The 15,081-nt window shown below is 40.9% G+C and overlaps 1 long non-coding RNA gene across 8 annotated transcripts in view; it reads right to left on the bottom strand.

Moving 5' to 3' along the window:
- The window catches only part of LOC133270879 (uncharacterized), a 33,734-nt gene that overhangs the window by 6,136 nt on the left and 12,517 nt on the right, over positions 1-15,081 (bottom strand). For all 8 annotated transcript variants that reach the window (XR_009743947.1, XR_009743946.1, XR_009743943.1 and 5 more), the window contains 2 exons: positions 14,926-15,037; positions 6,264-6,386 (listed from right to left, as the gene is read on the bottom strand). This is a non-coding gene — a long non-coding RNA (uncharacterized LOC133270879). The remainder of the gene's footprint in view (positions 1-6,263; positions 6,387-14,925; positions 15,038-15,081) is intronic.

The raw sequence follows: 15,081 nt of genomic DNA, 5'->3' as shown, positions 1-15,081 counted from the left end.
CCATTATTGCTTCAGACTACTATCAAAACATGTTATACATGCCCAGCTGTGCACAAAACTATGTCTTTGGAACTTACTGATGTTTTCAACCTGCAAAGAAGTGATGCACTAAACAAACCAGCACACAGTGGAAGTTGTAATACACTCTGTTTGATCTCCCATTTAATGTAATGAGGCTTCACTGACAACAGAAGAGGAAAAAAAAAAAGATTAATCAAAATCCTATGTGAATTTATTTATGGATCACAAAAAATGTTTCTAGCATATCCAAGACATGGTCGAGGGATAAAGTTAGATGAAGTTAGGATTTATCTCGATTACCTAACCTGGCATTAAAATCCTTTCCACTGATCAGCAAACAGAGGGATAAAAAGATTTCAGAGACATTATGTAGGTCTGGAATAATTCCCAGTACGAGTTCCTATAAGAAGAGGAATTGTGGGAGGAATACAAATATTAATCAGAAGAAAAGGTTCTAAATTGGGAAACTGCTCTGGCAATGAGACAAAAGTCTAAGTCATTAGCGTAACAACCTCTAATCCCTATCAGAGCAGCCAGTCTCATGACAGAGATGGACGTGAAATGGCTTTCTCCATAAATATTTCAGTTTTGATTAATTCTAACATTCTATGTCTGGACATAACAAATATGTTGTGAAACATATCATGAAAATACAGAGACATTTGCCAGAACAATCCAAAGCTGTGTAGAAAACTCATTTTCTAGGAAATGGAGAAACAAATTTTAAAGCTGTTTTCTTCTTAACTCAATGCAGGCAATTCCCCAGCATCCAACTCTTTAACTTCTCCCCCCAAAAGCAGCCTATCTAATTAAGTCCAGAACCATGCTACTGTTTTGACCCTGATTTTCATTGGCAACTCCCTGACAGGCACCAAAACACCTCGTTAAATGTTTCCAGGGATAGCAGTTTTGATTTATTAAAAAATAAGTAAATATTTTCTAGGTCAGAAAAGGCAAGAAATGCTAGGAACAGTCCCACGGTCACAGGATTCAAACGCAGCATCAGGCAGTAAGCTCAAAGTCCTGCTGTGGTGACAAGCACTCATGTAAAGGAGATCATCCCTATCCAGAGACTGAAGAACATACATATGCATACCAAAGCCCTGAGATTACTCAGAGCACTCTCTTTTTTGCCTGTAATTACAAATCTTTTCCTTTCAGAGGCTGTGGCAGTATAAGAAGCTCCTGTGACAGCCCCACAGTTGCAACAGTACAACTGTGTTGGGGCTACATACAAAAGTGGCTCAAGGTGGATCCTAGGTAAGCATAACCCAAGGTTTGGGGAATGTGTTTTTTTTAGGCAGCCCTATTCTCTGTCCCAGTTCCTGGGCAGACTCATCATGATCATGGTCTTTGGTTTTGGTGCTTAACAAAGCAGGAATTTCCTGCAGGAGTGGGATGCTGCTACCATGGACATGAGGCTCAGGCCTTTGGTGTTTTGGGAGACGATGGTACTTCTTCCATCTGCAAGAGCAACTCCCACCAGCACTCGCACAACTCTTACAGTAAGTTTCACTTGGAGCTAATGAATAGTTCCCAACTTAAAAACAAATAAATAAATATATCCCCAAAGTACTAATGGATTCTACTATACCGCAGCTCAGCATGCTTTACAATAAAGGATGCAAAAGTTGCCATCAGATTTACCCTCATTTAAAGGTTTCCACTTCTGATGCTACTATTATTTCTGATGTAATCCTGAAGTGTATTTTAAACCCAGCTGCATTAGATTCCAATTCTGCTTTGAAGTAGTGCTACCAATCTCATTGAATCATCATTCTCTGTGTTTGCTCCCTGCAGATGAGTTGCACTGCTTTCCAGAGAACTCCAAGTCCTTCTGAGGTCTGTGGAGCCAAATTCATGGCTGCCAAAGCACACAGAAAATACCTGCAACCATTTCAGAGCCAAGTGGAAACACCCTGGGAACAGCCAGGAGAGTAACACACAACAGAAACAAGTATTTTCCTAAAGCACAGAATGAATGATGAAAATATATCCAAACAAAATGGAAAATGAAAGCAGGACTGAAGTGGAAAGTTTGGGACCTCTATACAAAGTTTATACTACACTATACTTATCTACAGTGGTAGCTATGTTCATAACTCAGTTCTCCCCCATCCTGAAGAGCTCAAGGTGTTCTCCAGCCTTACCCTCCGCAGCCTGCATAGCTACTTCTCTGAGACAAACCATTAAAACTGTCCACGTTTGGGTCATTACTGGTCATTCAGGTTCCCATCTGCAACCTTGGTAACAACTCAGTAAAGCCAGGGAGCTTGGCCAGAACTGGGCTGAATGTGGTTGTTAGCAAATTAAGTCTTCAAACACCACTAAGGCATTGCTCTAGTAAAGCCTAGAGGTAGCAAGTGAATTCTAGGATGTACATTGCAAGCCCAGGCAGGAGTGTTACCAGCCTGGGAACAGCTGTACTGCTGGTGGCTTCTAGGGTTTTCTACATTCAGTCACCTCTGAGGTGCTGAAGATCATGAGCTGCAAACACTCCTCCTTACTTCCACATTCTGGGCATTACCTATGCCAACAGCCACTGTTTTATGGCTAACACCAGTCTCCCTCATTTTCCCTCCTTCCCCCAGTTTACGTGGGAATATACCACACTTTCCACTCTCAAGATCCCAGCTGTGGATCTCTCTTCATAGTGGCCCACCGACCACAAGAAGATCACCCCACTAGTGGGGTGCACACCAGTTTCTCACCCATGGTCTCCATTCCAGCCTATAAATTGCCTGTACTGTCCTACTTAGCTGCCTTGGAGTCCTTCCACTGTACTTCTGCCTGGCTTTTAACAGCTGAACTAGCCTTTGTAATACTGTCTGGCAGGACACTGACTTCCCATCAGCCTTCCAGAAATTCTTTATTCCTTTACGCTTTTGACCTACACAACAGCCTCTGGCAATAAGTTCTACAATTTAATAAGAAGTTCCATGAGAATGTATGGCTTTCTGGTTTAGACCTCATGCCTCATAATTTCATGGGGTATCTTAACCTCTCCTGTTCTTAAAAATAATAGCCACCCCCTCTTCATTGTTTTCTAGCTAGCTAGGAGATCTCAAGACCTCTGTCCCATGCCTGACTATCTTCTCTGTCCCATGCCTGACTATCTTCTCTGTCCTGATACGAAAACCATTCTGTCCTCATCCACTTCCTCAGGATGGAATTCACATTAAAAAGCTTTGATTCCGTGTTGGAGCTTAGATATCTACCTCACAGATTGACATCTACAGGTAGAAACCTAAATTTAGATGTCTGAGCAAAACAACTCCTACCCATCCTTTTTAGTTCTATTTTATTCTTTCTGAAGACTGGATGAACAGAACTGCATGTATTAATCAGTACGTGGGTTTGCCAAACATTTATACAGTGACATAATCACATAATCATGTTTTTCCTTTTTTCCCTTTCCTAAAAATTTCTCTCATTCAGTTTGAATTTTGTACTGCTGTGGTCACTGCATCAGTGTTTTCACAGAGTTATCCTACCGCAATTCTATTTCTGAGTGATAATAATATAACATTCAAGCTGTAACTGAGTAAGTATAACATATAATTGAATATGTATATTCCCAGACAAGCTAATTTGCATTTATTAGCATTGACTTTCACATGCCATTTCTGATACAGTCCCTCACTGCCATGAGAACCATCTGCCTCTCTTCTCAGGGTCAGATTTGATACTCTCAGTTAATTTGGTGCCATCCACAAACCTTGCCACTGCAATATTCACCCCCTTTTCCACATCATTTATAAGGATATCAAATAGGTCCTAAATCAAACAGTTGCGTGACTAAACTGTAGAGCTCCTTTCACTGGGAAAGCTGATCTTTTTCCTTTTTCTACCACTTCTTGTCCCATTTTGTCTCCATCTTATTTACTTACAAGAGGACATCTTACTATCTCAGCTTAACTAATTTAAGAGTCTTTGCAGAAAGACTTATTCACATTTGTTTGGAAGTCTGTACGTACTTTATCAACTAGATCAGCCTTACCTACAAGCTTGTTGACATCTTCAAACAGATTTATAAGACATGATCTCCTTCTGCAAGAACTGTAATGACTTTTACCAAATAAATCACATTTATGAAATTGTCTACTGATTCTCTTCATTATTATTGTAGTTTTTGCCCACTTATTCAGTTTGGGAGTGAGATTTACTGACCTGTGGGTTTCTACATTTGTCCTGGAGGCCTTCTTCTCAAGGCTGAAGACACATTTGCCACTTCTATCCCTTTTGCAGTGTGGTTAACTTAAATGACAATTTTCATGCTACATTTAGCTTTCTCTTAATCTAGTGTTTGAAGTCTTTCAGAACTAGATTGAGTATCATCTTATCTTCCTGCTTTCTTACTGTTCATTTTATTGATTTGTTCCAAAATGTCCTCTGCTGAAACTTCATTTAGGGACAATTTCTCATACTCTCCACTGCTTCACCACTAATGTAGCCCCTCCCAGCCTTCCTCAATAATTTGTTCCTTATTATTACCATTTCCTACCCTTCTGCCAAGTTTCTGAGGCATTTATTATATCAATAACTTCCTTTAAAATCAGACAGTCTAGTTCACCTCTTTTAGGCTTCAGAGTTGCAGCATTTGTATAGGTATATTTCTACATTTTTTATTGATCTCGTTGCCCATTTTTCATAAGGCCTGCTTAGCTGGGACTTTCATTGCTGAGACCATTCTTTGCTATTTCCTTCCTCAATGTTATTGATTTCAGTTCCTTCCATTTTTCTAAATTACAAGAATTTTCTTATTTCTCTTGAACCATGTGCTGTTGCTTATTTGGTGAGTTTGGAGAGTGAACTATAAAAATACCTCATTGTTTTTGAATGTTAAAACCTAGTTTGCAATCTAGTCTCACATCGATTTATAAAGCTTACCTTTCTTGCAAAACCTAGCTCACTAAAAATCTGCTAGTCTGGTACTGTGACAATTTATAGCACTGTGATGCCACTCTCAAAATGTCTTTCCTACTCACTCCTCTGTGGTCAGTACCCACATCATTCACACCACCAGCTCCCTCTAGCACCAGGGGTGGACACAAAAGCCCAGCAAAGGTCTCAACAGCAGTGCAGAAAATAAGATTTCCTCCCATGTTTAATAATACATTTCATTAACACCTCCCAGTGTGAGTCTTTGATTGCTCATTCATGTTTAATTTTTTATTTTCTCTAATTCCCATATCTTGTTCCTGGCATACTCCAGACAGTCAGTTATACCTATTTTTGTATCTTGGTATTTGCTCCCTCTTTCATAAATGTGCCACACAGCACTTGATTCTTTCTGTTTCATGCTGTTGATTTATGGATCATTTTCTCCAGTTTCTCAAGATCATCACAAGTCTGATCCTGACCTTCCAAGTGCATCTTGCTTTATCTACATATTTTATGTGTGAGTTCTTTTTTAAACCATATAGGTCATTAATTAAAGAAATGAATAGAACTGGGCCCAGGACATATACCAGCAGGACTCCAGTCGAAATAACCTCCCAGTCTGACTGTGCACCATCACCACACACATTACAGCAATATCATATACCTTCTAAATGATGAACCTCAAGCTATGAACTGCACCATAATAAATTTGCTTGTGGTCTCCCTTGCTCCTTTCTGCATTCAGACTAGAGTCCACGGGGAGGAGGGCTGCCTGCTGAATGGGCTATTTTGAGAACACTGCGGGCCACCTTTGCTGGGAGCACACTCAGTGCCTCTGATCATGGCAGTATATGATCCTGTCTGCACATATGCAATAAATCTCATTGCCCCAGGAAGCACTGGCTTTTCTACGCTTGCACAATACACTTACGCATTAGAGGAAGGGCTGCAACAGATGGTCTCTCCCTTATACAGAAACAAGGTAAGTGTCTCACCCAGCCAGAAATACTGGGCACACTGATCTAGACCATATTTCTTTAGTCTGCTTCTGAGAGAATCATGTGGAACAGTTTCAAAAGCTTTCCTAAAGCAAAATATGTCCCATCTGCTGCCTCCTCTTCATCTACTAGACATTATTTTCTCAAAGAAGGAAATTAGAGTAAGACTGCACAATTAATTCTTGGTAAATCTATGCCTTTTTTTCCCTTCTTTTTTCCTTTTTATCTTCTGTTTGCTTTAAATTGATCATTGGGGTTTTTTTCAGACTTATGGCTGGAACAGTGGCTTCTAATTCCCCAATTTCTGTTTTTCAAAAAAGTAAATTGTGTTTGCCTTTCTGTAATACTCAGTGATCTCACCTGCCTTCTGAGAGCTTCCAGGGTAGTCACTAATGCTTCAGTAATTGCTTCAGCTACTGTCTTCATTGCCCACATGGCTCTCACAGCACACACCCAGAGCAGGCTGAGGCCAGAGCTTCTAATCTGGAGAAACAAATAGAGAACAAACATAAGGCACAAAAACAGTGTAAAAGGACACAAGGGACCAGACCAAGCTCAGACTGCTTGCTCTCCTCTCACCTCTGAGGAGGCTCAGCCTCCTCTCACAGTGGATAGTTTAGCATAGCACAGCATACCATTAACGTGGCAGGAAGCTGCCTTCCAGCTGAGGAAAAGCAAGCTGACAACTCTAGGAAGGCTATATCTGAAAATACATTTTCAGTCAAGAACTTTTGGTCTGCTCTGCTGATGGGAATTTAAATACCAGGAGCACACCAGCAGCCACACATGTGATGACAGATTTGCTGACTTACAGGCAGAATATGAAGGGGTCTTTCAAGAGACATCTAGGTGGATGCTAGAAAGTGCTGGAGAGGCGCATGAGGTCTTACTGCATGTCACAGATTTTAAAGGGAAATGCAACTGAAGAATCCTGGAAGGCAAAGTCAGACTGCTGGTTAGAAGATTTAGCCCCGGGGTACTGTTGACAGTTTCTATGAAATCCTTCCAGTTACACACACAACTCTAATTAGGCAGAGGGGAAGAAGATGCTATCTGGAGGTGATGGTCTCCATCACAAGTCAAAAGTGAAATCAGACTTTTCACAAGGAAAACATATCTGATGTGTTTAATTAAGTGGGAGCTGGGGGAAATCTGTCATAAGCTAAGGCAAGCAGATTGCTAAGGGTTGGTAAAACAAAAACACTCTGTGTATCCAGCGAGTTCAGAGAAAAAGCTTAGAACAGCGATAGCAACATTTCAGAGGTGAAGACTTATTATATCAAAATGACATTGGACTAAGAAGCTAAACAAAGGTGTCCCTCAAATTAAGAGCTATAAATACATGTATAGAAAATGGGGGGGGGGGGTGGGGGGGGGCTGTCAATTAAAAAAAAAAAACAGGTCATAAAATCACATCTTGCCGTAGCAGAAAATATTAAATCCCAGTAACAAACCAAACAGAACTGATAATACACCATAATATGTGGCCACAAACTACAGAAAAGATAGTTTAAGTTATAAAACTGAATGAAATTTTTTATATATATCAAAGAAAATGTTCTAAGGAATCTAGTCAGACTCAAATTTTACTGGAAAAGACAACACACTGAACCTCTCTGGCAGTAAGAATGTAAATATATGAGTAAAGTTATCCCATCACTCACCAGAGAAAGACTGAGTGCTTCCTGTTGAGAGGTGGAATACTAAACATGGGGACCTCTATTATTCATAAATAAATCGATATAATGGCACAAAGGAAAAAAAAGAGTTAGAGAACCAATTTATAGGAGCTAGTGTGACTGCTTTTAGAAGTATTAGATCCTGAACATCAAAGAAGAGAGAAGCTGTTCCCTACTTAATATTATACAAGGTACAAGAGGAGTGAGCTCAAGAAGAGGCAGTCAGTGAACCGACAAGAGAATATGGGCTGCTCTTACAGAACAGAAAACTCCATCTTGGAGTGCAACGCTTATGACTTCAGAGGTCTTAATGGGCAAGGAACTCACCACAAATGCTCAAGGTAAAAGTGTGATAAAATAGGAGAAGGGATTAGAAATAAGGAGTCCGTTCAACCTCTGGGTACAGGATCACTAAAACCACTACTATATCTGATTCTGATGTTCACATTTAAAGTTGTTGAAAGATTAGATTGGGGGCAGAAAAGAGTCATAAAAAAGTATATGAGGAGAGAAGAACACGTAACTGAGAAACTTAAACAGCTCAATTGTGGGGCGATTCCGTAAATGCTTTCACAAGGGGAAAATATCAACCAGCACTTTTTAATCTAGCAGAGAGAGAAGAAAGACTAAGGGCTGAAAAATGAAAACGATTCAAACCAGAAATGAAACACACATTTTTTAACAGCAGTGATGATTAAATTTGGGAACAAACTACCACCTGAAGTGATGGATTTTTCAACTCCTGGCATCTGGAACATATGTTTCTGTGAAAAGTTCAAGTTTTCATAGATAAGAATTTTCCCTCCCCCCGAAAAACAATTTTGTCAGAAAATTCTTAGCCACTATTTGGATTTCTTGTCTATTTTAAAAGATGAGCCGCAGAGAAATAAGCTTTGTACATTGAGAGTTGGTCAAAAAGATAATTAAAAGAATAACGGAACTCCTAGATAAGGAATATGATATGGTGGGAGCTAATTATCACAGTGTCTGCAGTGAAAGTTGTGCATCGGTAATGTTTCAGAATCATTTGAACATATCTTTATAATAATGATCAAAAGGGAACTGCTTGACATAATCTACTTGAACATTCAAAAGCCTTCTGACAGGCTTCTTCAGGCAGGGCCTGTTCCTGAAGAATCCAGCACGGACAGGTATTATGGTTGCTACAGGAAGGCGAAGCACAGACCAACAGGCAACACCACTAACAGCCACAAAACTGCCTAATATCATAAACAGGTATTTACTACAAGCTTTGGCTTTCCTATGGAAGTGCAAAGTGGCATTATTCCAAGCATAATTTTTGTAATTGCAATCAAGGCACCAAGAACTCTTGCATAACTGCTTTTAGTACACTACCGGAATGAAATATGACATGTAAGGCACTGACATCTCGTAGAGCATCATTAAACATACCACAAGCATTAATAAATATGCCAAGGAAAGCCAGTACATCTGCACGTAATTCAAGCGGAGGAGTTGGATTTCACATTATTATTTTTGTTGGGTAAAACACTTGAGAAGACTCCAGTTTATCCTGAGTCAATAGAATGTGAAGCATCACTGAGGGAAAAAAAACATCCTCTTGGGATTTTTCATTGGACTGAGAATTGTGGCACTCTTCCGTAAATGTCAGGCTTATCAGTGTTGTGAGTAAGCATCAGTTAGCTCTCAAACAAGCTGACTCCCTGCATTTTTCTCAGAACTCTATGTAATATTCTCCTGGCAAGGAACAGCTCTTTTAGAAGACTGCAACACCAATTTGTAAAAGAAGCTTGCCTCAGCTTTGACTCAAAAACTGAAAGAGATCAGGAATAGATTAGATGGCTGTAGGAAGACCTGCTTTTTGACTACAAACCCTGGCTTATTTGGAGTTAAAGTGATACAGGAAATACACATTTCTTCTTTTCAGTTCAGAACAGATGCACTAATTGTAAGAAGACTTTCTTCTTCCTACTTGTTTATCTACTTCATATTACATTAGTAGCTTCAAGTATATTTTTGACCTGTGACTGGTTAATGACATCAATATTTGCAATACATTTACATCCCTTTCTAAAGATCCTTTCTTTATTTCCGCCATCCAGCTTTTCTTTTTATATTCCTAGATGAGACCCAGCAGCACCGTGGTGAGATCTTCATTAGCATTCAAATAAAAATTCATTGTTTGCTTGTAGAGTGGGGAGATGAGTTCAACGTTCACTATTCAGTGTTCAGCGGTGCCATCAAAAGTGTTTACATTCATACCCATGTTTCATTTGATTTTGACAGCACATAACGAAGCACACGAACTGCACTGGGTCAGATCAAAGGTTCCTCTACTGCAGCATCTGGTTTTCAATAGAGATGCCTGGGGAAGGAGTTTAAGAACATGTCAGGTATGCAGTGGTGCTTTCCTGGAATATTATTCTGGTTTCTAACAATATGTGTCTTGGGACTTTTTGAGTCACGATCATTGGTTTTACTATTTAACAGGTTATGCTTTAACTTCTCTCCATTAACTTTTCCTGTTACCCCCAGAGAACAAGTAAACTTTGAGCATCCATAATATCCTATGGCACGGGATTTTACAGTTCAATTACAAGTTTTGTAAAGAACCATCAACCAGATTAAACAGATTTCTAGTTGTTGCTTTGGAAGAGACACTTAAAGGGGCTTCTCAATTTAGAGAGAAGGCACCAAGGAAAATATGAGTAAGGCTTATAAAACCATGGTCACAGCAACAATAGGTGGACAGTGCAGGCAGATGGACCACTGGGTCGGCCCACTAGTCTTTCTTATGTTGTTATGACTAGGCCACCCTAGTTGCACCTTCAAGACTGTTTCAAGAGCTCCAACAAGTTTGTGAAATGTGGTTTCTCACTAGAAAAACTTTCCCTGATATAGAATCACAGAATCATTTAGGCTGGAAAAGACCTTTAAGAGCGAGTCCAACCATTAACCAGCACTGCCAAGCTCACCACTAAACCACGTCACTAAGGGCCTCATCTACATATCTTGTAAATACTTCCAGGGATGGTGACTCCACCACTGCCTTGGGCAGCCTGTTCCAATGCTCGACAACCCTTTTGGTGAAGACATTTTGCTAGAATCCAGGCTAAAATGTTGGGGTTTATCCGTTCCATCATTATTTTCTTATAATTTCTCCTCACTTGCTGAGTACAGACTGCAGTGTGTCAGTCTGCAATTCTCCACTTCGCTCCTGGGGACCTTCTGTGGGATTGTTGTCACATTTACCATCTTCCATCCCTCCTGCAGAGAGACTGATTTAAGTGACAGGTTACATACTATAGTAGCTCCATAATTGCATATTTGTTTTCCTCCAGAGCTCTTGAGTGATTACCATATGGTCTTGGCAATTTCTGACTCTTCATCTTATCAATTAGTCCTAAAATGCATTTTATTGTCATTTAATTTGAGACAGTTCCCTACACTTGTCCCCATAAGTTTGACTCTCATGGGAGAATAACCTATCTCAACCACAGCGAGCACCAACACAAAGCTTCAGTTTACTTTCCAACAGCAACTTTCCTCTCTTACAATAAACCTTGCAGAGACTGGTCATCTGCTGATCAAACCTCTGCAAAAAGTACCTTATCCTGGCAATTCTGAAAACATTTTTACTAGTATTTTTACTACTCCATTAGTGAGTTTGCACCTTAAAATCTTCCCTTGTCTGCCCTACAGTTTCAGCTTCACAGTTAATGCTTTTCTTTCTTTCCTTTTTTTTTTTATTTAAATAGGTTATTTGCTCAGAAATCCCGATTTCGAATACTCTCTTACATTCTGCTGCTAGAATATTGCCTTTTGGTCCCTTGTAGAATTATTTCACTCAGTGATATATTGCTCTGAGGTTCAGATAGGGGGCTTTTATCCAGCTTCTCATCTTCTGCATCCTTATAGCGGCTGCTTTTAATTTCTTTTTAAGAAGCTCATGTACTTTTGAATAGGTCCCATTTTTAAGGTAGGTATTACTGTGAATAGTTGTGGGGGAAAATAGAATACTCCTAAGATACTCTGCCATGAATCTTTCTGAAAAAATACAGGTACTCACCAAGGTGTTTTCAAAGAAGGGAGGCTTTGGAAGAAAGAGTACATCTAACACCTCCAGCTGGAAGGGGAAGGATGGGGAGGCCCCTGACATGGCACTGGATGCTGGGTGAGGTGGGCAGAGGAACCTCTAGCACCATGCTTTCAAAAGGGTCTGTGAGGAGGCTGTAGCAGGACCAGGTAAAAGACAGGTAGGGAATGTGGAGAAGCAACTCCCAAAAGAGGACTCACATTCAAAAGCAAGACTGTACCTGTGTCAGCAGAATGATGTGAACTCACTTGTTCAGGGATGGGAGCTGAAAGATCTTGTATTATTACAGGCTCTCTATGCTCACACAGGCAGTACAGATGGAGCAGAGCCGTCATACGCAGCCTTTCTTCAGCATGCCAGATCTTTCTGCTGCTAGGCAGGCTCTGGGGAGACCATGGGGAGCTTGGGGTGAAAGCCCATGTGCATTTCCCTACACACAGCTCCCACCTCTCCTGCAGTGCTTGCTATCCTTGTGGCTCACAGGAATTAATGACTCATGGATGATGGAAAAGCTGTGTTCCTTTTCTGGGTGGCTGGCATTCAGCTCACCTGGAAAAAAGGCACCTCACTCCCAAAAAAGAGGGGCCAGTTCCCATGGGATGCAGCATGGGCCATGCACCTCTCTGCCAGGGCAAGCATGCAGGCAGGACAGCTCTCTGGGTGCTATGTCACTGGCTGGTGTTGGACGTGAGACAGGTTGGTCAACCCCATGGTATTTAGGATGCTGGTCCGTGTTAGGACACTGGTTTGTCCGGGAAGCAAAAAGCTTCCCGGACAAACAGAAGGTGTCCCAGCAGAGCAGCACCCTACACATGGGGCAGGCTCCCTCCTCACACAGACAAGGTTTACAAAATGCAATATAAATGGAATCTAAAGCAGGCAGCTGGCAGAACCCAGGCAGGCCTGCAGATCCACGATGCACAGAAACAAATCTACCAGATGTTTCAGCCTCACAAGGGAGCCACACGCCTGTCCTACTGCAGGAATTGTGTTTTGCCTCCTGTTGTGTTGGCTTCCTGTAAGAAAGCTGGAAAATGGTGGTGGTTTGAGAGTTACTTTCCCTTCCGAAAAATTGGTGCTCCCATAAGTTTGTGTAGTTAGTGAATATCAACAAGAAATAAATCAGAGCTTGGAGAAATGCTGTTCTCCACTCTTCCTCCAGTGTGCCTTGTTTACACTGCTGAGCTGCAATCTGAAAAATGCCATCTATAATGAATACTAAATAGTGGGAGTCTTTTTCTCAGCAATGTGTTACTAAACCTGATTGCTGTGCAGTAGAATATGCTGGGAGAGAGCGGAGGCTTGGCTGTGTTTCTCCATTTCATGCAGTCATAGAAACTGTCAAGCTTAGGTGCCTCTGTGATCTCCAAGCAGCATGTCTCCCTACACCCCTTCCTAGCTACCCATTTATTTTTAAAACGTTCCATTGTTACTGTAGCTCAGGCTTTTTCAGCCAATTTTAATGTCATTATTATTTCTGTCTCTTTAAAATGTAGCTACTTATGCAATTTTATTCTTCCCCCACAACAAATTCATAGTAATGTGTTAACAGCTGCCTTGTGGTGGAAGTCACCTAGAGTTAGTACTCAGAACTCCTCACTATTAAGAAATGACTCACTGGGTATTATAAAATCCGTACTGCGTTGCCTGGCACACCGTCTTCAGTACACACACATGTGTCTCTGCTTCATCACCAAGAACATTTCGTCCCCGCCGTGTGGAGGGTACACGCAAAACCAAAGGATAACAGAAAGCAAGAATGCATCCACACACGAATGACTCCTAGAGTAGTTCTACAGCTCCTTAAGCGTAAAGAACCAGGAAGTAGAAGGGAATTTATATGGCAGAAGATGGTGAAAAAAAGGGATGAAAGAAGGAAGAGTCATACCAGGGGCCCTTGCTCACACCTAATTCCTGCAGCCAGTACGGAATACTACATCTGCCTCTGTTTAGGAGTCTGATGACATTTTTGAGCTCCCTTATTTGCCAGCAGTCCAATCTTCAAACAGTTCAAGGCACAACCATGGTGATAATTCTACATAACAAAATGCACAGTGGAAGTGGTACTGACCCAAAGGCTTGTTAACACACAGCATAGGTAAGAGTGGCATATTTTCACCCATTAGAATACTGAATTGAGGGAAAAATTAGGACAGGGCTTTGAGCAACCTGCTCTAGTGGAAGGTGTCCCTGCCCATGGCAGGGGGTTGGAACTGGATGAGCTTTAAGGTCCCTTCCAACACAAGCCAGTCTGGGATTCTATGAAATCAAGGTTTCTGAAAAACAGCAAATCGTTCATACTAATGCAATGTATACTCTTTTTTTCTTGACTCACACACTGGAGTGTTTATATAAATATACATACACTTCCTATACACACAGCATCAAACACTCCAGCAGAAAGGCTACAAGACAAAGTCTAATATCTTGTTTTGGCAAGATCAACCTCAGAGTCACATGGGCACAGTGAATAGGAGATGCTAAAACTTAGCATTCACGCACTTCTCATAGAGCTGTGCAAAGGTCATTCTGTTCTGTGGATAAGCCCGTGTCAACAGTGAGCATATATTAGAGTTCAGAAAACCCTTTGCTGAGGAGATCCAGGCATTCTGGGTTAAAAGGTTATGAAATTTAGTCTAATCTCTGTTCCTACTTTCTTAAACATTCACTACCAATCTATTATGAAGTCAGTGCAGCATAAAATTGAGGTTTCCCCAACTTCTTTCACGTAACCCTGGCCACATTCCTACAAGACTGCTCAGACTTGTAGTTCAAACTGTTCAGAATTCTCTCAAGCTGGCCTGAAATCTGTTTTTTAAATTCATCTGATTTGCATCCTAAATTCTCAGATTGAAATAAAATCATTTCTTTTTGTTAAAATATTCCTTCCACCACTCTGCTGAGAACCTTTTGTGTCTCTGTGCTTTATCGCAGGAAGGTCACATTTGATCCAGGGATTCTCCTACTGAAAGGTTTGTTTCTGTTGCCTTCACAACTGTCCACAAAGTCCTTACACTTTCAAACAGCTGGAACCACCAGCAGTCATCTTCCGGGCCAACGGAATAATGAAGACACCAAAAGATTTAACACCCAGGAAAAGAAAAACACCAGAAGAACACAAATGATTTCTAAGCACACAGAAACTAAGGAAATGAGTACTTGTCAACATGAATCCCTCATGAACAAAACAACCTGACTCAGTCTAATTTCACTCTCCAATGGATGACACTTTGTGGATAAAGAAGCAACAGCAGATATCACATACCTCAATGTCACTGAGGCCCACACAACATTGATGAGTGCAAGAATGCCCTGGCTGAAGTCATGACACAAATCAGGCTGGAATCCACACTCTGAGAGTAGTTTCCACTGGTTCACTGTGAAATGTAAAGGACAAATTGAATGGTTTCTCAGCTGTTCA

The sequence above is a fragment of the Pezoporus flaviventris genome, unplaced genomic scaffold (assembly GCF_033815535.1).
Source record: "Pezoporus flaviventris isolate CSIRO_AGI_PZ_B2104156 unplaced genomic scaffold, CSIRO_AGI_Pfla_v1 ptg000023l, whole genome shotgun sequence".
In the NCBI taxonomy this organism is placed as follows: Eukaryota; Metazoa; Chordata; class Aves; order Psittaciformes; family Psittacidae; genus Pezoporus; species Pezoporus flaviventris.
The sequence above is the reverse complement of the archived record's forward strand: the minus strand, read 5'-3'. Positions and strand labels throughout refer to the sequence as shown.